Raw genomic sequence first — 26,711 nt, 5'->3', positions numbered from 1 at the left:
TTAACAGTGCGCCATGTTTTATTGTCGTGTCCCCGCTTTAGTCAATCTCGTGTTGTCCTGTCTCTGCCATCTACTTTACAGGATATTTTAGCTGATGACGCTCGAGCAGCTGCTCGTGTTCTTCGTTTCATTACTTTGACTGGCTTGTCCAAAGACATCTAACTCCTTCACTTATTTTATCTGCATCTTTGTAAGAAGTTTCTGGTGCCCCCCCCCCCCCTCCTTGAGTTTTACTAGATTCTATGTGCTCTAACAATTGTGACTGGGCGCTAATGACCTCAGTAGTTGAGCGCCCTTTACCCCCCCCCCCCCCACCCTCCCCAAAAAAAAAACAACAACAAAAAAAGTTGTCGACCTCTGTGACCGAGCGGTTCTAGGCGCTTCAGTCCGGAACCGCGCTGCTGCTACGGTCGCAAGTTCGAATCCTGCCTCGGGCATGGATATGTGTGATGTCCTTAGGTTAGTTAGGTTTAAGTAGTTCTCAGTCTAGGGGTTCATGACCTCAGATGTCCCATTGTGCTTAGAGCCATTTGAACCTAATAATATGTTTATCAAAAATAGCTAGTCGATTTGAAGAAAATAAATTTTTAAGCTGTAAAATACACTTTGTATTCATCGGCGTAGGAAGTTTCAGTCATTTACTTAGTAATTATTGAATGCACAATATTTGTAGCATGGTCACAAACTTGTTATTTAGCTCAGAATATGAGGGCTATTCGGAAAGCAAGAACCCATCGGTCGCGAAATGGAAACCACTGTGAAAATCAAAAATGTTTCACTTTAAGCAGTTGGCTAGATATTCCAGCTACTTCTGTACATAGTCGCCGATCCAACATAGACATTTCTCGTAGCGTTCTACCAACTTTCCAATACTTTCGTCATAGAAATGAAATGATCGTGTGGCATTGATGGCCGGGAGGCCCCATCCGGGGAAGTTCGGCCGCCGGATTGCTAATTTTATTGCACGTGACGCCACATTGGACGACTTAGGCGTCGGTGATGATGAAATGATGATGAGGACTACACAATGCCCCGTCCATGAGTGGAGAAAAATATCCAACCCGCCCGGGAATCGAACCCAGGGCCACTGTATGGTGGGCAAACAGATAAGTAGAAGGACCTCTTCACAGAAAGCAGCTGCCTGTGCTTTCCGTCGTTTCTCTACACTAGGGCTTCCCATCCTTTTCAGCTGGCGGACCCCTTCTTCAGTCGAAAATCCATGGCGGACCCCTAGTCAGTCTAGAGCACTGTAACTTCAAATTTCAGAGCGAAATCCATGGGAACTGAAAGCTTCTTAATGCAGGCGCCATGTTCCCAATGACTTCCCCTCCCCCCCCCCCCCCCCTCGAAGTATCAATAGTCTTTGGTTTAGAGATAAATGAAAACAACTTGAAATTAACGACTTGAATTCCCACTGTATCCAGACACTTACTAGTGGATTTACTCCCTTTGTTCAACACACTATAGCCTGATTAAAATTACTTGGTAATTGAAATTTCACACGATGGAGCTTTCTTCCTCCAAGAGCTATCAGCATCACGTCCAAACTGTTCGCTGTTGACAAGCTGTCGCCTATGGTCTGTTCACTTCCACTATTTGGCTACTGTTGTGTAAGGAGCATGCATATTTCGTAACAGTCGTGTGTGTGGTGTGTGTGTGTGTGTGTGGGGGGGGGGGCTCATGAAATCCGAAGAAAAATGTTCAAATGTATGTAAAGTCTTCCTTTGGTCGTCCTCCCTCCTCATTCATTTCAACTGGAAACTTCCCTTGTTGTGAAGGCGATGGAGAAACTGCAGCCTTCTTCAATGATCCTGACTTCAGCCACCGATCCATGTTAGAAGTAATAAACTGGTCAAAAATCGACATGTGAAACAGGTAGTGCTAAACAGTCGATCAGAGAAGCCGCATTCTCCGACTCTAAACTGTGTATACGTTCTTACTTAGGAACCGCAAAGGCTGCTTGGGGACACGTCCTGAAGTAAAAGTACACGTGTTTTTCACACGAAAAAAAGTGATGAATTTTATTTTCACATTTTTTATTCAATAATTTTACTCATTATTTTACACGATTTGGTGAAAGGGGGACCGCGGATCCCCTAAAAGAGCCGGCGGACCCCTAAGGGGTCCGCGGACCACACGTTGGGAAGCCATGCTCTGCACTGATCTACAGCTCGTTGTCTGTGACAGAACGTTGTGTTCACAGCCAGCGGCTAATGTGAGCGGAGATGAAACTCAGGGGGCAGCCATATACAGGCTGTATTGTGGGTGATCAAACACTTCCCATCGGAAACGCTGCAGGAGCATCTTCATTGCAGAGTGCTGCCGAGAATTGTCATGAAGAAGAAATCGCATGACAGTTGTGGTATGTGGGTGGCATGACATCGGGCGAAATATTTCATCAGGCGCTCGTACTTGGCGGAGATGCAGTTTGCTAGGCATCTTTACGTGCTCACTGCCACCCGGAACTGAAAAGAGCGACGTGACTCGATCGATGGGCATACTACAGACACCACCCAACACATCTATGCAAAGCTTGATCAGACTTTCAGAGTGGTTACCATTTCACGACACATCGGAAGTTACTGTCCGAATAGCCCTCGTACAATAGCAGACTCAGATTTTACACAAGTTGCCTAAAACAGATTAGTTACTGGTGTAGGTGGATTGTAGCATTGTACATTAAACAATTAATTAAGCTTTAAATAAATGTAGTCTCTTCAGGGGGTGGCAAAGGATATCCAAGGGGCTGTTTCATTACACCATCACAAATTATTCTAATTCCAGCGAAAAATTGGCCTGTGTAACACACTCGGACGATCGGCTGCTGAGCCCACTCGACAAAATGACACTGACCACTCATCGACATCAATCGACCAACTTAGTCACCGACAACAGATCACGCACACAGACAGGTTAGTTGCAAGCCCTAAACTGACCTCCTCCTAAACAACACAGAGCCATCAATGGCACCGAGACAGAACCAGCTGTCATCAGAAAACACAACAGACCTCCACCTTGCCTTCCAGTGAGCTTTCGCTTGACACCATTGAAGTCGAATAAAACGTTCTCGGTTTTCCAGCCGCGTCAATTCAAATAAAATCCTCGAGCTTTCGATGGACATCCCCGCCATCGTCGTCAGGAGTTCACTGACTGCCGGAGCTTATATAGGCATGATGACATCATCAGCAGCCAATCAGATCGATCCAATGTGGCGCGCGCGCGTAAGTCAGCAGCACAGTACGCCGCTCTGCAGCCTACAGAAAAGTTAAAAAGCAGAATTAGGAGATATGAGAACAATAAAAGCAAGCAATAAAACGGTGACTGTTGAAAACTGAAACATGGAGAAAAAGATGCGAATAAAATATAAACACAAACGGTCGGTATGCTTATTAAAACACATAGTAAATAGACAGGTACAATTAAAAAACACGGCGACAGTCTGGTTTCTGTTCGCACGAGATAAAAACACAACTAGTGACAGTATGGTGGCTGTTCGCAACACTGACCGGGGATGCACAACACTGAACACTCACTTAAAGCTGCACTACAGAGGCGACACTGCTGCTGGTGCGGTGAGGGAGGGAGGACCCGGACCGATGAGGGCCGAAAAGATGGGAGGGGAGGAAAAGAAAATGGGGGTGATGATGGAGGGAGGGGACATAGGAAAAGGGGGCTGTGCAGACGTGAGCAGTGGGAAAGGCAGTGGAGGAGAGAGCAAAAGGACTCGGGGGAGAGAAGGGAGTCAGAGAGATGGTCATTGCTCACCGGAATAGGTTGTCTACCAATCTAACAATTTGTAATCATAGACAGAAATAAAGAAATTTATTCTAAATTTTCTGGATCACTGTTCTATTCGCGACCATGTCGCAGCTTGTGAATTTGTTATTCATTTTGTGACTAAGAAACTTCGTCAGTTTTTGGTGGAAGCAGTGAGTTTTCTCGTCCCTGATGATTTCATCATTTCCAATGCTTGACCATACCGCCACCCCAATCTTCCCCATAACCCCTCCTCCCTCCTCCGTCTTTGACCACCTTCCTTCCTTCGCACTGTTCCCAGCCTCAGAACATCTGTTGTACTATCTTGCGCAAATATGAGATGGAGGAACTAGGCCCAGGGCAGGCGAATGGATCAGAAGGGACGCCGGCTGTTAAACATGGCCTCATTTGCGACTTCAATACATCTTTCTTCAGCAGAGCCTGCTTTACGACACGTCATTAATACAGAGCTCTCATAACGGGCATGTTACGTTCCCGAGCGTGGCGCAACAGGTATCTCTTGGCCACTCATTATGCAAGTCCGAACATAACTGTCTGTGCACGAAAGAGTTTGATTTGCGTTGCACAATCTTTACGACGGATGCTAAATAACAATTACATCATAGTGTGCTGAGAGAGAGTTTTACAGCTCTCGATCAAGGGTGGCAGCTCCTCCGGTTGCGTGTAAGATCCACCGACAAACATATGAGCTGTTGAGGGATATTTTATGAGCATTTTGCTAAAGTGTCCTGTGAATGTGGTGGCCCATTACAAGGTAACTCCATTTCGCTGGGTTTCTTAACACATAATTATTTTTTTAATCCGGATTGCACTGAAAAATCTGCCTAACGGAGCAAATATCGCCTTCATGCACTGTGTATCTTATATGGGAACAAATTTGTTCTATTCACTTGCCGTAATTGTTGCTGATATGAGTGTTGCCCACTGTACTCTTGCCTTCAGGCTTGCGCTCGTGAGCACTGCTGGGTTCTGTCTCCTATATAAAGGAGACAGAACCGAGCAGTTCACATATGGACAGTATTAGTTGTACGTTATTAGTCGGGGTAGACACCGCAGTGAAGTTAAACAATACCTGTAAAGGTACGCATATACCTTCGCTACGTAGTGTACTGTACGTTAACAACAGATTCAGAACTCTGTGATACAACTGTCCGTGTTTCCTCTGAAGGTTTTTATATTAATCTGTGTTTCCTGTTGTGCGTTTTCGCGCTTATATATTACAGGCTTTTTCACTGTGTCCTTGTTATTGTGGTATTCGGTGCGAAGACTAGTTTGATGCATCTCTCCGTGCTACTCTATCCTGTGCAAATCTCGTCAACTCACAGCACACACATATTTGAACCTACTTACTATATTCATATCTTGGACTCCCTCTACCATTTTACCCTCCCCCTTCCTCCACACACACACTTCCCTCCAGTAATAAACTGACGAATCCCTGATGTCTCGGAATGTGTCCTATCAACCGATCCCTTATTTTAGTCAGGCTGTGCCACAAATTTTTTTCTCCTCAATTCCATTCAGCATCCAATTTTCAGCATTCTTCTGTAGCACTACATTTCAAAAACTAATCTCGTCCCACCTGAGCTTCCGATCTCCCCATTTCACTTCCGTCGAAGGCTGCGCTCCAGACAAATGCCTTCATAAAAAGCTTCCTAAAAATTAAATTTATATTCGATGTTAACAGGTTCCTCTTCTTCATAAACGCTTTTCTTGCCATTGGAGTTCTACTTATTATCTCCTCTCTACTTCGGCTATCATAATTTATCGTACTGCTCGAACAGCAAAACTCACCTACTACTTCTAGTGTGTTATTACCTAATGTAATTCCCTCGGTATCACTTGATTTAATTAGACTGCATTCCATTACCCGTGTTTTACTTTTGTTGAAGTTCATGCTATATCCTCCTTTCAAGACACAGTCCATTCTGTTCAACTGCATTGTCTCTGACAGAATTACAATGTCGTCGACAATCAGCGAAGTTTCTGTATCTTCTCCCTGAATTGTTACGAAGGTATTTTCACAGAAACTTAGGTAATCGAGGTAACAAACCGAATAAATCGTAGTTATTATTATTATGGTGTAACGAGCTTTGCTCCGCCGTCCACCACTGGTCCCAAAATCCCAAATACGTCGAAAATATCTTTGAACAAACTCCGAAAATTTGTAGGTGCAGTTTGGGTTCATTATCCACGTTGAACTAATAACAGGGTGTATACGACCCGGGACAACCGGGAGATCCGGGAAAAACCCGGGCATTTTTTTAATCCGGGAGAAAACCGGGAAAAACCCGGGAATTTTTTAGAATTCCGGGAATGTTTCATTGTTTTAGTTTTCAGTTAAATTTTTGTCATTTTGACTGGTGAGAACCAATACTCCAACAAAGGATATTACTGTATCCTGCATCTGCAGGATAATACTGCAGCAACAAAACATTAACAAGAGGAAGAAAAAACAAAAATAAAAACTTAAGTCGCAAAGGAAATCCGCCATCTACAACAAAACATAGTGCTCATGCAGGCGTCTGCCAACAGCAAAGTGTGTCAAAGCCTTTAAAAAGACTATGCACTGATTCATAAAGACAAATTGCCTGTTGACATTAGATTCGTTTGAGCAGTTGCGGGCGGGCTCTTATGCATGGTAGTTGAGCTGCGTATGGGTAGTACCTTCTCCCGCTTCTGACTACGGATGTGTGGCTGAGCGCCACTATCTAGTATTGCCGCCGTTCGGAAATATCGGAGATCCGGGGCTGATGAACAGAGCAGTTTGAGTTGTGGTGGGGATATGGGTAGTCTCCACGTGACCTGTGTTTACGTTTAGTGATTTTGCTGTTTCCTTATCATTTATTACTCCTACATCAAATGAAAACAAAACGGATTTCTGTGGCCGGGAGACATCAAATGAATTAAAATACGTTCGCATAATTACGAAAGGCTAAAATATGTTATTTTCAGGTTTTATTTCCACCTTTTTGACAGTCAAGCATTAATCACCTTGCAGAACAATGAATTTATTTTTGTCGCTTTGCTAAAGAGATTTGGCGCTGAGGCAGTCAATTTATTTGAAACGAAGTATTTAATTTCACACTGTTGGCTAGTTTCAACTGTTCGCTGCACTTCAAGTGCATGTTTTCCATCTTCTAGCTCGTATGGCATCATACCACAATAAAGAACCAAACATGAGATAATACAGTGCTGGTACTCAAGAAAATTTACATCCGAATCTGGACGTACGAATGTGCGCTTTAAGCCGAATTGTGCACTTTAATATGGTTCACGAAATTCCGATGAACTTGAAGTGTCCTCTGATGTCTCGTTTCTTTTGTGACATAATGCAAGATCTTTTAATGTTTTACAAGTACGAACATACGGGCTTCCTGTGTCATCGTAGCTGCGCAATAGCGGTGGCGCCTGTTATCTGGCGCTCTCTGGCAAATGCTGAAACGAATCAGTTTCTAACAGGTCACGGGAAAACATTGCGGATGGTGGTTTGAAAAGCGTTACTTTCAAAGTAAATTTCCTTTTACACAAGATGAACTATATGTGAGGATGTACGATGAATTTCTTAAGTCACAGAGCGTTTGACTCTCAATTAAAAATCAACTCTTTGAGGACAACCATCTAGAAGAATTTCGAGCTCAGAAAATCAGACATTTACGTCGTTATTAAAAATTTTACTGGCACATTTGTGTGATATATCTTAAAGTGTAACACGCGCAAAAAAGATCAACATTATATGTGGAAGCTTGGCTTCTCTTGCGGCTTATTAATCTTCGAGACTACGATTATATGAAAAACCTCTCTTTTTCTTGTAGCAACACTATGTATATTAATTTAAACCATCAACGTTTCTTATTTGTGTGTTCTCGCTACTTAAGAGTGATGTTGCTATTGGCTGACTACATCACGTATCGTATCCTGTCATCGGCTGGCGAGATCACGTGACATGAGCTATGACTGGCTTACAAAAGCACATCGCAATCTCGATTTCAATGCTTCGGAAAGTGACATGCAGTGTTTGGTGGAATTCAAATTTATACCTTCGTAATACGAAAATATGCAGCGTACATGTTACTGCACATCAAAGGTCTTTCAAAACGTGTTTTTCCCTGCTGAATTTCGTTTTCTAAAGTGCCGGGAAATTCTACGTCGGTACATAAAACCATAAACATACACAGGATTGATCAGTTTTACAGTTTCAAGGAAGAGTATACTGTTACTTAACAGGGAAGAAATGTATTTTGACCCGGAAGAAAGTGTATTTTTAACCAGGAAATCCGGGATTTTTTTTTCCTTTTCCACGTATACAACCTGTAATAAGAAGATACCTATTTAACATTTTCACTAGAAGTAAGAGGTGTACTTTAAGTAAGTACCTTTTTTACCTGAGACGACAAAAGTTAATTAATTATTAAATGAAATCCTATCCATTTTAACATAATTTACATCATTTATTACAATGAACAACGAACTTATGAATCCCTTCTGACAAGAACCTGCCACCTGACTTTGCAACCATTGCTGAACGCCTGGCTGTACTATGGATATTTTAAACGGCCTGACACTTTGTCCTACCAGTCTATCGCTTATAGTGATTTTGCCATAAACTACGCTAATCTACCAATAAATTTCGTCTACCTTCACATCTTTTATCTACAGAAAACCTATCACCATCTTCATATCCTTCCAGTGAGCTGGGTAGAATGTTTACGAACAATTTGTCTCATAGCCGGCCGAAGTGGCCGTGCGGTTAAAGGCGCTGCAGTCTGGAACCGCAAGACTGCTACGGTCGCAGGTTCGAATCCTGCCTTGGGCATGGATGTTTGTTATGTCCTTAGGTTAGTTAGGTTTAACTAGTTCTAAGTTCTAGGGGACTAATGACCTCAGCAGTTGAGTCCCATAGTGCTCAGAGCCATTTGAACCATTTGAACAATTTGTCTCCATTTTGCTGACTCTTGATATACTTTCTCCCCTAGTCTTTAGTTCCTCCTTAATCTGATCCAGCTATCTTTTTCTGGGTCATCCTGTTGATGTTTTCCCCAGCGCATTTATATCCAAGTACTGTTTTGGTAGGCGGTTGTCTTCATCATCCTCACATGTCCAAACCACTTGAGTCGTGCAGTACTCAATCTCTGTCATTGGCAAATTCACTGGCATCTCTCCTCCGATGTCTTCATTTCTAATTTTATCTCTTCTAGTCTTCTGCAAGACTGATCGCAGAAACTTCATCATGCACGCTTGTAACTTGCTCATATCTGCCCTATTAATCATACAGCACTCCCAAATTGTATGTCATAATTGGCAGGAGGTATGTTTCAAAAAATGGTCTGTTTGGCACTTGAGGAAGTCCCTTGTCCCACACGAGGTTCTGCATTTGATGAAAATATTTAGATCTCTTTTTTAGTCCGCTCTGTTCTACGAGTTTGACACTTCCATTCCTTGACATTGTACTTCCCAGGCAATAGAATTCAATTTTGTCTCCATCCAGCATCAGGTGGCTCTGGGCAGATATCCTGCTCTTAATCATTGCTAAATCTTAGCTCTTACTTGCTGTCAGCTGTCACCGTTTAAACTAGGAGTCCAACTCATCTAATCTTCCCTGTACTTGTGGGTTGTTGTCCCGAAATAGCTGCGTCGTCAGCAAAGACTGAAGCATTGGGATCACCATTCCCTATCTTGTTGATTTCCTTTATAACGACATATTTAAGTGCAATGTAATGGGGAAAGTGCCCTACTATGTTGTATTCCTCTCTCTGTCCTGAACCAGTTCGATTTGCCGTTACCAACTTGTGCACAATTTTTGCATCCTTCATATAGCATTTTCATCTTCCTTATTGGCTCGTTAGTTTTCCTAAACACAAAATGATACACCTTGGCACATTGTCATACGCTTTCTCCAAATCCAGGAGCACTATTATGAGGTCTATATCCTTTAGCGAATACTTTTACATTAACTGCTAGTGCAAATATGAGGTCTGCTGTTGCTTTCCTGAACCGATGTCGTTACTCTTGAAGCTGTTTTTTAACAATGATCTTGTCAATGATCTTTCCCAAAATCTTAAGACAATGAGATAACAGGATTACCCTGTAATTAGAACTTTTTCTACTACTTCCTTTTTTGTGATTCTTCAAGTTCTTCCGGCCTATTTCTTGCTCGAACAGTACACCCGTGGACTGTTCGAGCGCTTCCTTTCTTGTTCAGTGGTATTGTATTCCACTTGTTCCAAACAGCTGGTACCTTATTTTCCCTCCAAATGACTCAGTCTTCGATGTAGCTATTGTGTCCCTTGGATTACAGCTCCCTTGATCATGTCTGCTGATAATTCATCTGGCCTGGCTGACTTGCCTACTTTCATCTGCATCAAAGCACTCTCAGAAACTGCCCACGCAATAGATAGTTGTTCCACTTCAGGTTCTGGTAAACCCTTCATTTCCTGTTCCGCCTCCTACTATCTCCTTTCCTTTCAGTAATATGTTCAAGTATTTTTTTTATCTTTGCCGTGTACTGTGGTCCCTTACGCATCCCGGACTATACTCCCATTTTGTCTTTCTTCTGCTTTTATATCTTCTTCTTCTTCTTCTTCTTCTTCTGCATTTACGGCCTCGTGGGACCACATCAATCAATCATTTTCTGGTCATCTTGTTCAATGGGTTTCCTTTCAAAATTGCAAAGTATCTCTTCATTCGTTCTGATCTTTTTTGTCGTTCCTCATCTGTAATTACTCTTTTTATTCTTGGTCATTTGTCTATTTTTGGTTTAAATCTTTCATTTTTGTTTTCCAGTTTCTTTAAATTTTTTGTTTTGTTTTGCATATCGCATATTTCGTATCCTTTCTGATTCCCTTTATCCGTCTTATTTGTTGCTTCATGTTCTAAAATTTCTTTACAATTTTTCTTGATTATCTGGCTTCTGGCGACCCTATAACGTGACTGAAACAGATATCTTTTTTCTGTGTAGTACCTATAATGGCTTCGAATTCACTGCACACCACTTCACTTGGCACTATCCATCATTATCCATCTTTATGATATTTCTTATTTATGCTTCCTTCAGCTATTCTTCTCTCTACTTCTATAATTTTGTCTAGTCTGTTTCACTTTCGTATCCCCTCTAGTTGAAACACCGTTTCGTAATGTTTTAATTTAGTTTTTGTTGATAGACATTTTTTATTGTATGTAGACCATGTTAGTTTTCTAGGATTTTCTTAATCCTTACTTGCCATGCAGGTTTCTCGTTCAGTTAACATGTTAAAATGACTTTTAGGTATTTAAACTGTTTCCTATTTTTACATTCCTGTTATTTACTGTTATGAGGTTGGTTACTAGTGGATCTGCTACCATTATCTCAGACTTTTCGAAAGGTATCTAGAGTCCTATTTTTGTGCCATTTTTGTAAGCTTGTTATTTGATTTATGGCTTCTATAATGTCACTAGCTAGTAACATTAAGTCAACTGCAAATATCTGATGCTTTGATTTTTACCAGTCTGTACAGCATTCTCTTTTCTCCACTGCAGTTCTCTTCTATTATTTGGGTGAATATTTCTCAATTTCTCTCCTTTTCTTCTTTCACAACCTTTTTAATGCTGAGTTCCTTGTCTGTATACGCGAGTTCCGATGCGGATGGTTTTTGGGCATCTACTGGTCTGATACCATTGATTTGTTTCTGTTTCTCCACACCTTTGATTTTCTTTGTCATGTTCCATTCTTTAATAACTTCCTGTACCCTATCGTTCCACCAGTTCGTTCCTTCTGTTTTACTTCACAACTTGTTGCACCTCATATTTTTACAGGACAATTTACTAACGTTGTTTTAAATGCTTCCCAATCTCCATTTGCACTAGCTGTTTTACTTACTTTACAGTTATCAGACTTCGATATATGTTCTTCTTTTCTGCTTTCTTTAGTCTCCATTCTTTCATCTTAGAACAGTTTGTGATAGCCATTTTCTCGTCCATATCCTCTGTAAGGAGTCTGTGACCATTGTCCAATGATTCTAGCGATATGATTTCTACATATTTTAGTCTTCCTCCAATGTTTTTGTCAGATCTCACATAATTAGTTACTGAATTCCTTCTTACATCGCAACCGCATCTTCTGACTTTATGGCTCTCTCTTTCCTTGAAGATAATCTCATTAATCTCATTTATGGAGAGGTTATTTCTTACATAGAAGTCTTAACAGGCTTTCACCTTCACCATGTTTTCCTGCATACCCAAATGCACCCAGCACGTCTTCATATCCAGATATGCCTACTTCAATCTGGCCATTCGAATCACCTATTACCATTCGGTTATTTTCGTGGATTTGATCTTCCAGCTCCTGGAGGAAGACCTCTTTGTTCTCAAACGCCACTGCCTTATTGTGAGGCATAAACTTGTGTAGTTGTAAAATTAGTCTCTTCCCAGTATTTATTCTGGCTTCAATGATTCTCTCATTGATATAGGTTATATCTGCAATAGCATCAATGTCCTATGAAGCACATACTGCATGTATGTTGTAACTGTTCATTTGCACCTTATAGTACGTATACATTTATTTTGACGTGGCCCTTATATTTTTGGAAATACCATTTTGACCGTGTGGATGATTTAAAAATGGGTCATGGCAGGAAACTTGTCATCGAATAAAGAAAAAAGTGAAATTTGCAACATGGACCGGTATTCAGTTGTACCTCTCAATTTTGTTTCACTAAATCCAGGTACATACAACTTCCTTTTTTTTCATTGTATCCACTATCTCTTCTTAGTGTTGTAATGATCAGAATTACCGTTCACAATATAAATTCTGATGTTTAGGTCAGTTCCTTGTATGGTTGTCATATTTATTTCCTTCTCTTGTTCCCAGTATAAGCATCAGACTCCAGTGGATCATCATTCTTCCCAGAAAAGCACTGCCGCCGCCCCCCTCCCCCCGAAATGGCATCTGTAGTACAAAGACTTCATTAATATATTGGGTACACGACCATCAGTTCTATGAGTTTTTTGTGTCACCTGTAAAATTTTGTTCTTGTGGCATGACACGTCTCAAAACTGACCAACTCATTTATATCAAAAGTGACAATTTTTGAGTTATCCGCACCCCCCCCCCCTCTCCCCACCCTCGGCAAACTTTTCTTCGGACGCCCATGTGTAACACACGAATATTTTCACTGCTGATAAACCGGTCATTATACTTAAAGTTAAGCCTCTCAGAATGTTTTAATCAACCAAGTTGAAACTTTTATAAATGTATAGCGTTCGTGTGGCTGTATCTTGGAGTCTATTTTGACTCGAAACCAAAGGTTCACAGATCAGACTGTTCAATAACTTGCACTGTTGACATTGCGCTGTTTTCGGTCGTTGACAAGATAATCGATGGGTCTCTGCTCCATTGTTGATTAGCGCTGTCCACTAATACGACGACGTATCTTCACGAAAAATTATATAAATTACTGTAAGTAAAAATTTCTCGAACTCCAAATATAAAGTTATAACACTGTTCGGCAAGAAGAAATACTTTAAATCACTTCATTTAGGCCGGCCGGAGTGGCCGTGCGGTTCTAGGCGCTACAGTCGGGAACTGAGCGACCGCTACGGTCGCAGGTTCGAATCCTGCCTCTGGCATGGATGTGTGTGATGTCCTTAGGTTAGTTAGGTTTAATTAGTCCTAAGTTCTAGGCGACTGAAGACCTCAGAAGTTAAGTCGCATAGTGCTCAGAGCCATTTGAACCAACCACTTCATTTAGGGTATCTGGATAGGAAGCAGTGGTTTATTTCGAATAACACAAAGAAAGCTCGTACAGACAATAATCAACATTCACGCAGTTAGCTCGTGTGGTACCAATATATTCAAAGTTTCCACTCTTAAGTATGTGCTTCGCCCTTACAACCATAAATACCACTTTAATTAGTTTGCGAATCACGGCTGCTCTAACAAAAAGCACATTTGTTTCCGCTGAAACACAGTGAAAGCTTCACACCTTCTATCCACAGATTATCAGTAAGAGTAAGAGCGGTTACTAATTTTTTTTAAGATAACGTAATTGATGTCTCATTAACTTCCTTGTGATGGCTTCTCCTCTTCTGTCTTCTTTTGCGAAGTCGTTACTCCTCTTTCTTCTTGTTCGTAATGCACATTTTTCTGTCAAGTATTTTAGTAGTCTATTGTTGTAAAATGGCTCTAAGCGCTGTGGGACTTAACATCCGAGTTCATCAGTCCCCTAGATTTAGAACTACTTAAACCTAACTAACTTAAGGGTATCACACATCCATGCCCGAAGCAGGATTCGAACCTGCGACCGCAACAGCAGCGCGGTTCCGGACTCAAGCGCCTAGAACCGCTCGGCCACAACGGCCGACATCTAACGTTCTGCCAAAAATTTCGTTGACTCATGGTGTGACGCTATTACACCTTCTCCGACATCCTCTTCATTGCGATTAGTGCTAATCTTCCAAATTACTTCAGTTTAACCTCCTCTCGTAATCGCTTCTCATTCTGCTTCTGTTCTACACGCCACGTCCGAAGCTTAACTCGGAAAGAACGACTACTTCCCACAATAACCGACATCGTTCTTTCCCGAACATGTCTCCATTAAAACTGTCCTCAGACGACTCTTACGCCTTCGTTCCCGACTTTTTGCTTTTTCTGCTTGGCCCAAGCGTTTCTTTTACATTCGGCACAAAGTTTACATCGACATACATAAAATACGACAGCAAAACATACGTTTACAGGTAGTATTACATTTCATTCATACAATCTTCATGTTAAGATTTTTATAGAAAAAATCATTAAAACGTGTACTAAATGAAATCAATATTAGAGCAGTGGACAGTATAGTTAGATACTACTGGAATGGCTATTACAGGGAAGAAAATTTCCAACGTAAGGAATGCAGTCTTCCGCCCCTACTGTTAACTGTATACATCGAAGGAGCCATGACGGAAATGAAAGGAAGGTTCAACAGGGAGATCAAATTATATTAGTGATATGATACACTGATGACATTGCTACCTTCCGTGAAAATAAGAAGGAATTACTGGATCTGCTGAACGGAGCAATACGTCTACTGAGTACAGAATATGGATTCAGAGTAAACTGAAAAAAGAAGAAAATGTAGAGAGTATAGAAAGTTGTTTAAAATTAAGTGGGCGGATAAGAAGTGAGAAATTCTGCCCCAAAATCAATGAAGAAAGGAATGTATGAAAAGGATGAAATGACAAGACATCGGGAATAGCTTCCATGGTACTAGAGGAAACTGTAGTGGATATAAGTGGTAGAAGAAGACAGACTGTAATAGATCCAACAAATATTAGGGAATGTCGAGTGCAAGTGCTACTCTCTAACTACGTTGCCAGAAACGTGCAACATCTCGCATCCGCTAAAATGCTTCTTTCGCACATTGATTAACATTTACGGTATATAGTTACGGTAGCAGAAGAACGGTCATCGTTGTGTAATGAGTACATTAACTTGAAAGAAATTTTGTACTGAGATGTCCAATAGCATATAGTTCATACGCCATGGTTTCTTAACTGCAAACCTAAACGGAAGGAAACTGTCAGCATTTATGATTAATTGCAGGTAATATAACCTTTTAAAGGTGGCACTTTCTCCGAATTGCTGTTACTGTACAGTTGAAGTTGACGTCCTTCATGTTTTATTGTGGTATGTAAAATATAAAAAAAGGTGAATACACTATACGAGGAACTCAAAATGGTTTACCATCTTACTCTGATTAGCTATAATTTGTGCAAACTATCAAGCCTATAAATGTGTTTATAAAATTATGCAACTTCTTAAGGGATCATTAATTGTACTTTAAGTTCGCACTTATCACCTGATTGTTCTTATGATTTGTTAGACTGTGGTAGCGCTTAACTTTGAATGACACAATGTTCAATCTCTTTATAGTGATGAAAACAAAGTGTACTAATATTAATTGTGAAAACTGTATTTTTCTAATGTCCTACTTGTAGCATAACTTCAATTTAATTAACTGACAAGGAGGAGGGTCAGAATGGTAGGACATTTGTTAAGACATCAGGGAATTACTTCCACGGTACTAAAGGGAACTGTAGAGGATAAAAATTATGGAGGAAGGCAGATATTGGAATACATCCAGTAAATAATTGAGGACGTAGGTTGCAAGTGCTACTCTGAGCTGAAGAGGTTGGCACAGGATTCGGCCGAATCAAACTGTCTGATGCCTGATGACTCAAGAAACAAAAAGTGGGCTGCCTGGGTAGTTAGAAGGCACGACGCAGTTCTGTAGTGCCTGTACAAGTGTAGCGGAGCAACAGTCGAACGGAGATCTAAACTCAGTTCTTGGTACCTGTACAAGTACACAGGCAGGAGCGTGTTTTTGAGTTGCCAGTGCAGCTTTCACGTCTGTAGCTGTCAGTTGGCTCTGTGTCTCCATGCCAGCACATGAGAAGTTCCAAAATACTTGCAGATTGTTCACATTTTGCTACTTTTTAGTGTAGTGTAAAAAATATGTGTGTGAAATCTTATGGAACTGAACTGCTAAGGTCATCAGTCCCTAAGCTTACACACTACTTTACCTAAATTATCCTAAGGACACACACACACACACACACACACACACACACACACACACACACACACACACACACACACACGCGCGCGCGCGCGCCCGAGGGAGGACTCGAACCTCCGCCGGGACCAGCCGCACAGTCCATGACTGCAGCGCCTAAGACCGCTCGGCTAATCCCGCGCGGCTTAGCGTAGTGATTAGAACGCTATATAATGTGTTCTTTTCTTAATATGGAAATCTGTAAGGGAAAAACCATCACTGACGAATTAATGTAACTTCATAAATAAAGTTGGTCTATAATATCTATGAGCTTGAAGGCATACCGTTAGACTTTCGGAAAGACATCAGCCACGCAGTACCAAAGATACCGGGCTACTATGCGCTAGAACTACCTCGCAACCAGCTTGACAGCTCATGCATCGAAGTTGCAGACAAGAATAGTGTAGTCTGAAGAACAGGAAATAAAACTGAGGATCTCTTCGATGACGATCCATTCGGCTTTAGGAAAGGTAGTGGTATCAAAGCCAATTCCGACGTTGCCATTGAGAAGAAAAATCAAGACGTGTTCACAGGGTTCGTCGACCTAGACATGCGTTCGACAGTGCAAAATGGCACAGGATGCTCGAAATTTCTCAGGTGTTTGCAATGCAAAAGAACGAAGAGGAAATAATAAGAATCGAATACCAAGAACGAAGTGCTCGAATGAAGGGTATGAAGCAGGGGTGTAGTCTTTCGTCCATACTACTCCATCTACACATCGATGAAGCAATGACAGGATTAAAAGAAAGTGTCAAGTGAAAGAATATCTGTAATAAGATTTGCTGATGACATTGCTAACCTTAGTGAAAATGTCAATGAATCACACGACCTGTTGAACGGAGTAAGCAGTGTAATGAGTACAGGATGTGGACTGAGAAAAAGGAAAATGAAAGCAAAGAAGGGGAGCAGAAATGAAATTAATGATAAACGTGATATCGAAATTGGGAAACAAGAATTAGATGAGGTGAGCGAATTCTGTCACTTTGAAAGCAAAATAAAAACGTGAAGGAAGAATCGAGATGGAATAAAGAGTAAATTAGCAAAGGGAAAGAGGGAATTGCTGACAAAGAGAAGACTACGAGCCCCAAAAATAAACCTTAATTTGAGGAAGAAGTTTCCGAGAATGTCCGTTTGGACCACAGCTTTCTATGGAAGTGAATCTCGAGCTGTGGGGAAATCGGAAGAGAACTGAACCGTTTGAGATGTGCTGATGTTGAAAAGCGGGTGAAATGAGGAGACTGTCGGCTGACTCGGTGAGGAGTGTAACATGTGGAAAACACTGACAAGAAGAAGGGACACGATGACTGGACATGCGTTAACACGTGAGGAAATAACGTTCATGGTACTACAAGGTGAAAACTATAGAGGGACACAATGTATACAGTAATTGCGAGGGACGTTCAGTAAGTAATGCAACACTTTATTTTTTCTGGAAGCAACTTGGTTTTATTCAAGATCCCAGAACGTCATATTGTTCCCCACTCGTTTAGCTACAAAAACGTTTTTCAACTTAATGTCTGTTCATTCCGACGGCCTTATGCCGCCTTACTGGGAGGGCCTCTATGCTCGCGTGGTACCACTATTTGTCGACGCTCGAGCCAACGTCTTGGTGGATCAGTACCCTCCCCATCATCGACGCACTGCTTCCCGCGGAGTGCATCCTTCAGTCAGCCAAACATAGGTAAGGTGGAGGTCCAGGCTGTAGGGTGGATGAGGAAGAACAGTCCAATGAAGTTTTGAGAGCTTCTCTCAGGTGAGCAAACTTTTGTGAGGCCTTGCGTTGTCATGGACTAGTAGTTCGTTTGCATTTTTTGTGGCGACGGAAACGCTGAAGTCGTTTCTTCAATTTCCTTCAGAGTTGATCGTTGCACCACGAGGGAGGACATCAAACAGAATAACCCCTTCAGAGTCCCACAAGACATCTGCCTAGACTTTACCTGCTCGGGAGCGGCTTTGAACTTTTTCTTCGGAGTACAGATGATGTGGCTCCACTCCATGGAATGCTGGAGTTCGAAATGCCGAACCCATGTTTCATCATCTGTCACGATCAGCCTCGTAACGCGCAAGCAGTGTCTTACAGATGGTCTTGCGGTCTTCGGCGGTAAGGAAATCTGAGGTCTCACACCTTTGAGTACCCCAACCGGTGGACGAGTGTGTCAGCACTATCAAAGGAGACGTCCAGTTTGAGCAGCGAGGTGCATAATTGTGATCCATCGATCACCTCGTATGACCGTGTCCCCATGTTCCAACACTGCGGAAGTCACAGCTGTGTGCGGCGGCCGGTACGCGGAAGATCGGACAGGTTTGCGCGACCTTGGTGCGATGATGACAGAATCCTCGCCCAACGACTCACCATGCTTTTGTTCACTGCCAGGCCTTCATAGACTTTCTGCAAGCGCCAGTGAATATGTGCGATGCTCTGATTTTTAGCCAAAAGAAACTGAATGACAGCGTGCTTGGAACCCACCTTCGTTACAAGCGTCATTTTGAAGGCTACCTACAGTGCTTTCCCCTATCTGGAATTCTTGAAACTATAGGGACTGAAGCGGGAATATTCCACTATCTCCCACAACGAATTCCGCACTTTTACATCGTAAATTGGCCGAGAAAAAAATGTGTTGCATTACGTACTGGATGCTCCTCGTAACTGATTACGTTGGTTGCAGGTGATACGTGAGTAGCTCGTAGCCGGCCGCATCAAACCACTAAGGTGACGATAAAAAAAGACGCTTAATTTAAAATAGAGTACCTGAATGAACCAGTCCAAACCATGGTCATATCTGATGATGTAAACGTCTGAGGTGTAATTACAATGAAATGAATACCCTTAGCTGCATACAGGCGTTGATATGAATCAACGGGGACAGATGAAAATGTGTGCCCCGACCGGGACTCGAACCCGGGATCTCCTGCTTAAATCGCAGGTGTTCTATCTAGCCGGCCGGCGGTTCTAGGCGCTACAGTCCGGAACCGAGCGACCGCTACGGTCGCAGGTTCGAATCCTGCCTCGAGCATGGATGTGTGTGATGTCCTTAGGTTGCTTAGGTTTAAGTAGTTCCAAGTTCTAGGGGACTGGTGACCACAGCAGTTAAATCCCATAGTGCTCAGAGCCATTTGAACCATTTGTTGTTCTATCCATCTTTTTTTTTTTTTCGATATAGTTCGTTGCGTTTGATCTGTACGGACCTCACAAGACATCTGTTCAAGTTGATCGTTGATTTCTTGACTCAGTTTTTTTATTACATTTTTATTACAGAGAGGACGCAGCCCTCTGACCGAACACGCTGAGCTACCGTGCCGGCAATTCCATCTGAGCCACCGAGGACACAAAGGATAGTGCAACTGCAAGGAATTATCTCTGGCACGCCTCCCGTGAGACCCGCATTCTCAAGTTATTGTCCCGCACTATATTCATAGTGACCCTGTCTATTATACTCATTACTCGCGGCTTTACTGCCGATTCCCGTAAGAGTTCGGGCACTGTTTATGCATCCGCGCAAAAGATGATCAAATGGCCGGTGAGCCTTAACTATATATGTATGAAGATGTCCGAAAGAACAGATTGCAGCACCCCACCCGTCACTTATCTGGTTTTGGTGTGTGTTCACCCCAGGTAATTGACTAACAGATCAACAGAGAGTGCAAAACTGCTACAATGTCGGATAACGCAAAGAAACTAATAAGGCCCTGTGACTCCTGATTGAACTGTGGTGGCAGTGTTGACATTAATTGATTCAGAATTGATCCCTTTTAATAAAAAAGGGGTGCACATTGATGTTATATTCAGCTATTGAACACCAGATGCAAATGTTGAACATAAAATTAATTAAGAAAGTGACTTCGGATTTCAACTACTTGATTGAAAACAGATGCAGTCGATTAGCACAGATTTACTTTAACTCACGACCTTCAATCATCACATTATATGACTCTCCTAACAGGCAGTGGTAATAAATTGCGTTTGCGTGGAGTAAAGCGCGATAAATCAAAAGTAATTCCTATCGACTGACCCAGGTGTTATGCGAAGTGCGAGAAGAATTCTAAATACACGGCCCATGAAACCCTCATGGAAACTTTGTCGACGTGATCCAACAAATTAATCAGTGACCGGAGCGGGCGCAATATCACCGAATTCAGCGTGGCGGCGCGGCGTCGTTATGCGGATGTCACCCGACCTCTTGGTGCTGCAAGGCTGCGCGCGTCTATTCACTTCTAGATATCTTGCTCGGTACATAGCAGAACGAAAACTTTATATCTCCAAGCTCAATCGTTCCGTTTGCTAAGTCCTAAACTGCAGAGATGCTCACTCTCTCTCAGGCAAGCTGAGTAAAGAACGCCACGTCCGCACTCCAGGCGAGCTGGGAATGGAAGACCTCTACGAAGACATCTGCCAGTCCACTCTTCGCCTCTGTTTCCCCTCCAGCAAAATCACTTACGTCAATTGCAGCGCAAGTCGCGTTAATTATGCGTCGCTTCCCAGCGCCGACCAATGCCTGCTCTGGGAAGTGAACAAATTCCCACAAAATTTACCTTCCTCTCATCTTCTGCTATTTAGCTCCTCTCACGCCACCCATCAAGATTGGCGTCTGGACAAAACACCAATTTTTCCGGAGTTCTGACTCCCAGGAGAGTGCTACAAATTCCTCGGTCCTACGTTCCCATCGGAGGCTGGCGTATTTCATTCTGTCGCTCTTCACCTGATTTACTTCAGACTCTGCGGACCGTGAATTCAGCGTGAAGTAGCTATAGTAACGAACACGCATATTTTGGCCTCTGTTGACCGCTCCACCGTAGCTTTGCGCGGCTTTCTCGCATGTTTCACTGAAAACGGGACGACGGACATTTATCAACAGGCGTACAAGTTCTCCGTCTGCTTCCCGGTACACCAGCATGGGGTCAACCACCCACTCACTGTCACTCATCTTAAGGCAGCTGGAGGCCACGCCTCGTTACCGCTTTCTCAGAGCTTGAGCCGCCCTAAGCTGCTTATTGTCGCTTCCCTTCGCCGCTCCCAGCCGGCCTCGGTCAACACTTGAACACTTCCCTGGGATAAATTAGCCTCCAGTAAATCGACGCACTTCCACAAAGTTTTCATGTCGTGTGAATTACTTTAAAACCGTCACGCGACATTAATTATTCCAATATGTCCATACTATACCCTCTACAAGATGCATTGTGCCTTGTCAGTCATTTTTGTTCAGCCCTACTGTTCGCTCAGCGTGAGTTAGGTGATCTTTAATGACTTCATGTAAAGGGCATAGTTCTTGCCAACTTACAAGATGGCATCGGTGACCATGCAGCTCGTTAGAATGAAGTTACAATGAAATGAATACCCTTAGCTGCGTACAGTAGTCAGAAAATGTGTGCCCCGACCGGGACTCGAACCCAGAATCTCCTGCTGAAGTGTATTGTGGCGTGTGTGCCCGCGCGCCCCTCTGTGCATATAGAAGTGTAGGTACACCGAACAGATGAACTGGTACCTGTGTGGAACACTGATGGGTCGTACCCCAACAACATCGCAGGGCGACTTCCGTCCCTCGGGCGGTAAACATTTGGCGACTACAGTGGCAGCTGCTCGGTGTTTGCAAGTTTCGTTTTCCACAGAGGTTGCTGACTGCGTCTGCCGCAGCCGCCCCCGCAGCAACAGGTGCCTGTCGCGGCCGATAAGGCGTCACGTGGTCCCAGGAACCGGCCGGTAGGCGATTGCGCGGCCGGCGCAGGTCTCAAGGCGCCTCTAGTTCGCTGCCTGGCACTGCCGCGCTACTACGTCCCGGTGTCAGCGCGTGAGTACTTCCTGTGTCCGTACCAAACTGCAAGCTCGCGCTGCGCTGCACTCTGAGGTGACAAAAGTCGTGGGACAGTACACGAACAGATGGCGGTAGTATAGCAAACACGAGGTATAACAGGGCTGTGCATTTGTACTCCGGTGATTCATATGAAAAGGTTTCCGACGTGATTATGGCCGCATGACGCGAATTAACACTCTCTGAATGCGGAAAGGTAGTTGCAGCTAGCCGCATGGGACATTCCATTTCGGAAATCATTAGAGAATTCAATATTAGAGTGTTAAGAATGGGCCGAGGGTACCAGATTTTAGGTATTACCTCTCATCATGGGCAGTGCAGTGGCCGACAGCCTTCACCTAAGAACCGAAAGTAGTGGCGTCCGCGTAGAGTTTTCAGTGTTAACAGACAAGCACCACTGCGTGAAGTAACCGCACAAACCAATGTGGGAGCCGGCCGAAGTGGCCGAGCGGTTCTAGGCGCTACAGTCTGGAACCGCGGTCGCAGGTTCGGATCCTGCCTCTGGCATGGGTGTTTGTGGTATGTCCTTAGGTTAGTTAGGGTTAAGTAGTCCTAAGTTCTAGGGGACTGATGACCTCAGAAGTTAAGGCCCATAGTGCTCAGAGCCATTTGACCCATTTTTTTTGTTTTTTTTTTTTTTCTTCTTCTTCTTCTGACGCTACAGTGGTACGTCACGGGCAACCTGCGTCTCTCATTTGTTACCACTCATGCAACGTATCCTCCCTGGTGCCATATTTCAACAAAATAATGCACCTACAAACATGGCACATGTCTCTAGGAAGTGAGTGATGCTGAGGTGCTCTCGTGGCCAACAAAATCGACAGATCTGTTCCCAATAGAACGTGTGAGGCCAGCTCGGATGTGGACTCTGCCCAGTGCCAAAGTACAGAATATCAAGCCCCAGTTACAGAAGTTGTTGGCCAGCTTGCCTAAGGAGACGGTACAACGGCTTTGACACCCTCCCCAATCGAATCAGCGGACGTACGTATCCATGCCATAGGGGTCCGGCGTCATACTGAAAAGTGCGTTCATACTGCCAAGTTCTTTCTAAATTCGGCGCTGTTTTGTAGTCATTGAAATAACGTCACATACCGTCTCAAACGCTGATGTTTCATTTCGCTTCCTCTTTTGGGTGTTTCACTTTTTTGTATCAGCTAGTGCATTTCACAGCGGTCTTTATCATGTTGATATTTACGATATGTTTCTGATTTTGGAGTGAACACCATCCTCAGGCGTCCGTAGTTATGGGTGAATCGCCCGAGGGAATATCGATCTATTCGAATTCCATATTGCTAGCAAGCAGATGATTTAAGAAGACACTAGCAACGCATTCTGTTTAATAGGCGTCCATGTCTTGACGTCAGTATGTCTGTTGGTATTCTCTTCTTGACTCATCTGCTCCTAAATTTCGTTTGCACGGTGGATGTGTGCTATCTTAGAGTTCTGACTGTATTCCACAGTCCACATAGTTGACGGTTCTGCGGTAGGGGGTCGGTGGAGAGATGTTCCCGTTACCAAATCGGTTCTGGTATTGTCACCACCACATCTTAGGGACGTGTGCTAGTATAGCTTTAACTGCCTGTAAACATCTGATGTAAGCTGGCGCTTCTAGTGTGTTTGGGGAGGTATTAGTTGCTGGTGAATCTTCCAGTTTATTGATTGCGGTTCAGGAATCTTTTTTGTTTCTGATATTTCGTGCAGAAACTGCGTGGGACATCTTCAGAGATGGTGTTGGTTTCATTGAGTCTACCCTACTGACGAAGAATTTTTCATGGACCACGACCATACAAACCGGATGATTCAGTAGACAGACAACCGCTCGTGAAGCTTTGTGTGATCTAAAGATATTGTTGTCTTTTATTTCTTACTTAACATGTTAAGTGATCACAGTACAGTCACCAACGAAGGCTGTTGAAGTGATGTTTCTTTCGCTGCCCAAGGGGGCCACAAACCGTCGTTCCAAAGTTTAAAGTGGTAATTTATGTGTCCGACAGCTACAGCAATCTCGTATCTACCACGATATTTCGTTCAAGGTTATACATAGACAAAAATAGTGACACACACAGGGAAAATCATATTTCCAGCTGTAACGAAGTCATGTGTTGCACCGCGCTGTCTACACTTCATCGCGAGGGAGCAGCAGATATTGGTTTGGTGCTGTAAATACTGGTGGTTTATAGCACTTGGTGCTCGCTGCCAGTAAAGGATTTGTCTCTGGTACCGAAGGAAATCCGCTGTAGGAACCATAAAAACGAGTTACTGTACTAATACTGAATAATGTAACTTGTCTGTTTCTGAGTTTTAAATATTTTTTATTGTGTTACTGAGATATAGATAAAGCACCTACGCTTTTTTTGTTGAAAACTGACATAATCAGACCTTGACTGCGTAAAGATACAAGTTAATATTCATAAAGGCTGTAAAGCCATCAAGTAGCCACTGTTAATAGTATTATTTATTAAAAATATAGTGTTGCTAGGGTTTCGGACAGGCATATGGTTCTTCACAGACATCATTGTCACGTTTAACTATTAAAATTATTTATGGAATCCACAACTGCAGCTTCGACCTTCAGCCATTTTCAAGTGGAATACATCGAAACTTTCGGTGTAAACGTATCAGACAGACTGCTGGTCGAGTTCATGTTTGTCATTTAAACACAACACGTTGGTTGTTTCTGGTTGTGTCGGAAGTTTTTTTGTGGTATTGGTGTGTCAGGACTATCGCAGCCGGAAACGGCTGACATCTTGTGTGCAGCATAATTTAAATGACAATTAAAAAACTGAACTACTGTCCGGTAATGAATCAGCTGGTGCGAAGCAGGTAACGGTGCTTTATGTCAGTAAAAAGCGTTGTTAGAAGCGGCTCGTTCCCGAGATTTTTTTTTCGCGAGGATTAATCTAAAACGAAGCAACTACGTAAACAAAACCGCTGTTGAACAAATATTAGGGAATGTCGAGTGCAAGTGCTACTCTCTAACTACGTTGCCAGAAACGTGCAACATCTCGCATCCACTAAAATGCTTCTTTCGCACATTGATTAACATTGACGGTATATAGTTACGGTAGCAGAAGAACGGTCATCGTTGTGTAATGAGTACATTAACTTGAAAGAAATTTTGTACTGAGATGTCAAATAGACATAGTTCATACGCCATGGTTTCTTAACTGCAAACCTAAACGGAAGGAAACTGTCAGCATTTATGATTAATTGCAGGTAATATAACCTTTTAAAGGTGGCACTTTCTCCGAATTGCTGTTACTGTACAGTTGAAGTTGACGTCCTTCATGTTTTATTGTGGTATGTAAAATATAAAAAAAAGGTGAATACACTATACGAGGAACTCAAAATGGTTTACCATCTTACTCTGATTAGCTGTAATTTGTGCAAACTATCAAGCCTATAAATGTGTTTATAAAATTGTAGTAAATTTTCTAAAATTGAGGAAAGGGAGCGACAGCGAAAGGGGCAGGTAGGAAGTCATGACTTCCAGCAGCACAGGGCACTGCGGTATTGCAATGGCGAAAGTTGAAAATTTGTACCGGACCGGCACACTAAACCGGATGCTCCGCTTCTCTAGAAAGATTGGTTACCACAACCGTCCGAGCCATCTGGACACGCCTCGCGCCAGACCGAAATTCACATCGCACGCTCTACTGCGACGTGCCTCGTCCATTGAACCTGCTACTCGCAAATTCTTGATTCCCGTAGTGGTACGAACGATATTTTTACATCCGCACCGAGACATATGTCACAGAGCCGTCGCGCTATATTATATTAATGTAACTGAGTCGTGTTTGTTCTACGGACATGAGACAGACGACACTCGATTACATTATTGTATTACATTTGTCTCTCTCACCTTCCTGCATCGGAATCGAAGGATGTATGAGCAAGTATAACGGCGAAGCACTTCAAATACGTTGTATGACGGACAGTATGACACTCCACAGCACTTCCGAAGAGGCACTGGATCCAGAACTGGCTCTACTTCGTTGACAATGACACGAATTGTAACATGAAAACAGAGCGTAGTACCTCGCTCCCGAGATATAATTCTGTCTCCAAGTGCTGTCTAACGTAACCAATACATCGAATGTGTGTTTTGCCAGTTCGAGCATGAGTCAACGCCTGTCAGAATGGTAGACAATTCTCATGTCCTCGCTGGCTAGATTACTGCCAACATATTTTCCATCCAGGAGTTACAACACAGGAGGCTGACGTACCTTAGAGGTGTCTTAAACCAGCAGTCTCGCGCGAGTGGTGCAATCCTTTTATCTCTCAGATAATGGCTGTCCTCCTTCCCTCGCGCTAGCAACATTTTGTAGAACTTCAGAAAGGCTTCAAAAAATCCTCGGAATGTCGGCGTTTAAGGACTAAGCGTTTACAAATGACTGTGGACAGTATACTGTGTAAACGTTAACGAGCCTTTACTGTGCGATACCATTATTACAGACAAGACAAAGGTCTTGCAATGGGGAGCTGTCTTGCAGCTTGCTAGAAAAAATTTTCTCTCCTAAAGTTCTATAAACACGCATCATAGAAACTATATTACCGC

The 26,711-nt window shown here is 42.9% G+C and overlaps 1 protein-coding gene across 4 annotated transcripts in view; it reads left to right on the top strand.

Annotated features, from left to right (window-relative positions):
• LOC126262278 (V-type proton ATPase 116 kDa subunit a 1) overlaps positions 1-26,711 on the top strand; it is a 670,786-nt gene that overhangs the window by 387,159 nt on the left and 256,916 nt on the right. Inside the window, exon 1 of one of the 4 annotated variants that reach the window (XM_049958794.1) lies at positions 22,114-22,132. The exons of the other annotated variants lie outside the window; for them this stretch is intronic. The gene's annotated coding sequence lies outside the window, so the exon portion shown is untranslated. Of the gene's footprint in view, positions 1-22,113; positions 22,133-26,711 lie in introns of those variants that run through there. 4 annotated transcript variants of the gene reach the window in all.

This window comes from Schistocerca nitens, chromosome 6 (genome assembly GCF_023898315.1).
Source record: "Schistocerca nitens isolate TAMUIC-IGC-003100 chromosome 6, iqSchNite1.1, whole genome shotgun sequence".
Lineage (NCBI taxonomy): Eukaryota > Metazoa > Arthropoda > Insecta > Orthoptera > Acrididae > Schistocerca > Schistocerca nitens.
The sequence above is the reverse complement of the archived record's forward strand: the minus strand, read 5'-3'. Positions and strand labels throughout refer to the sequence as shown.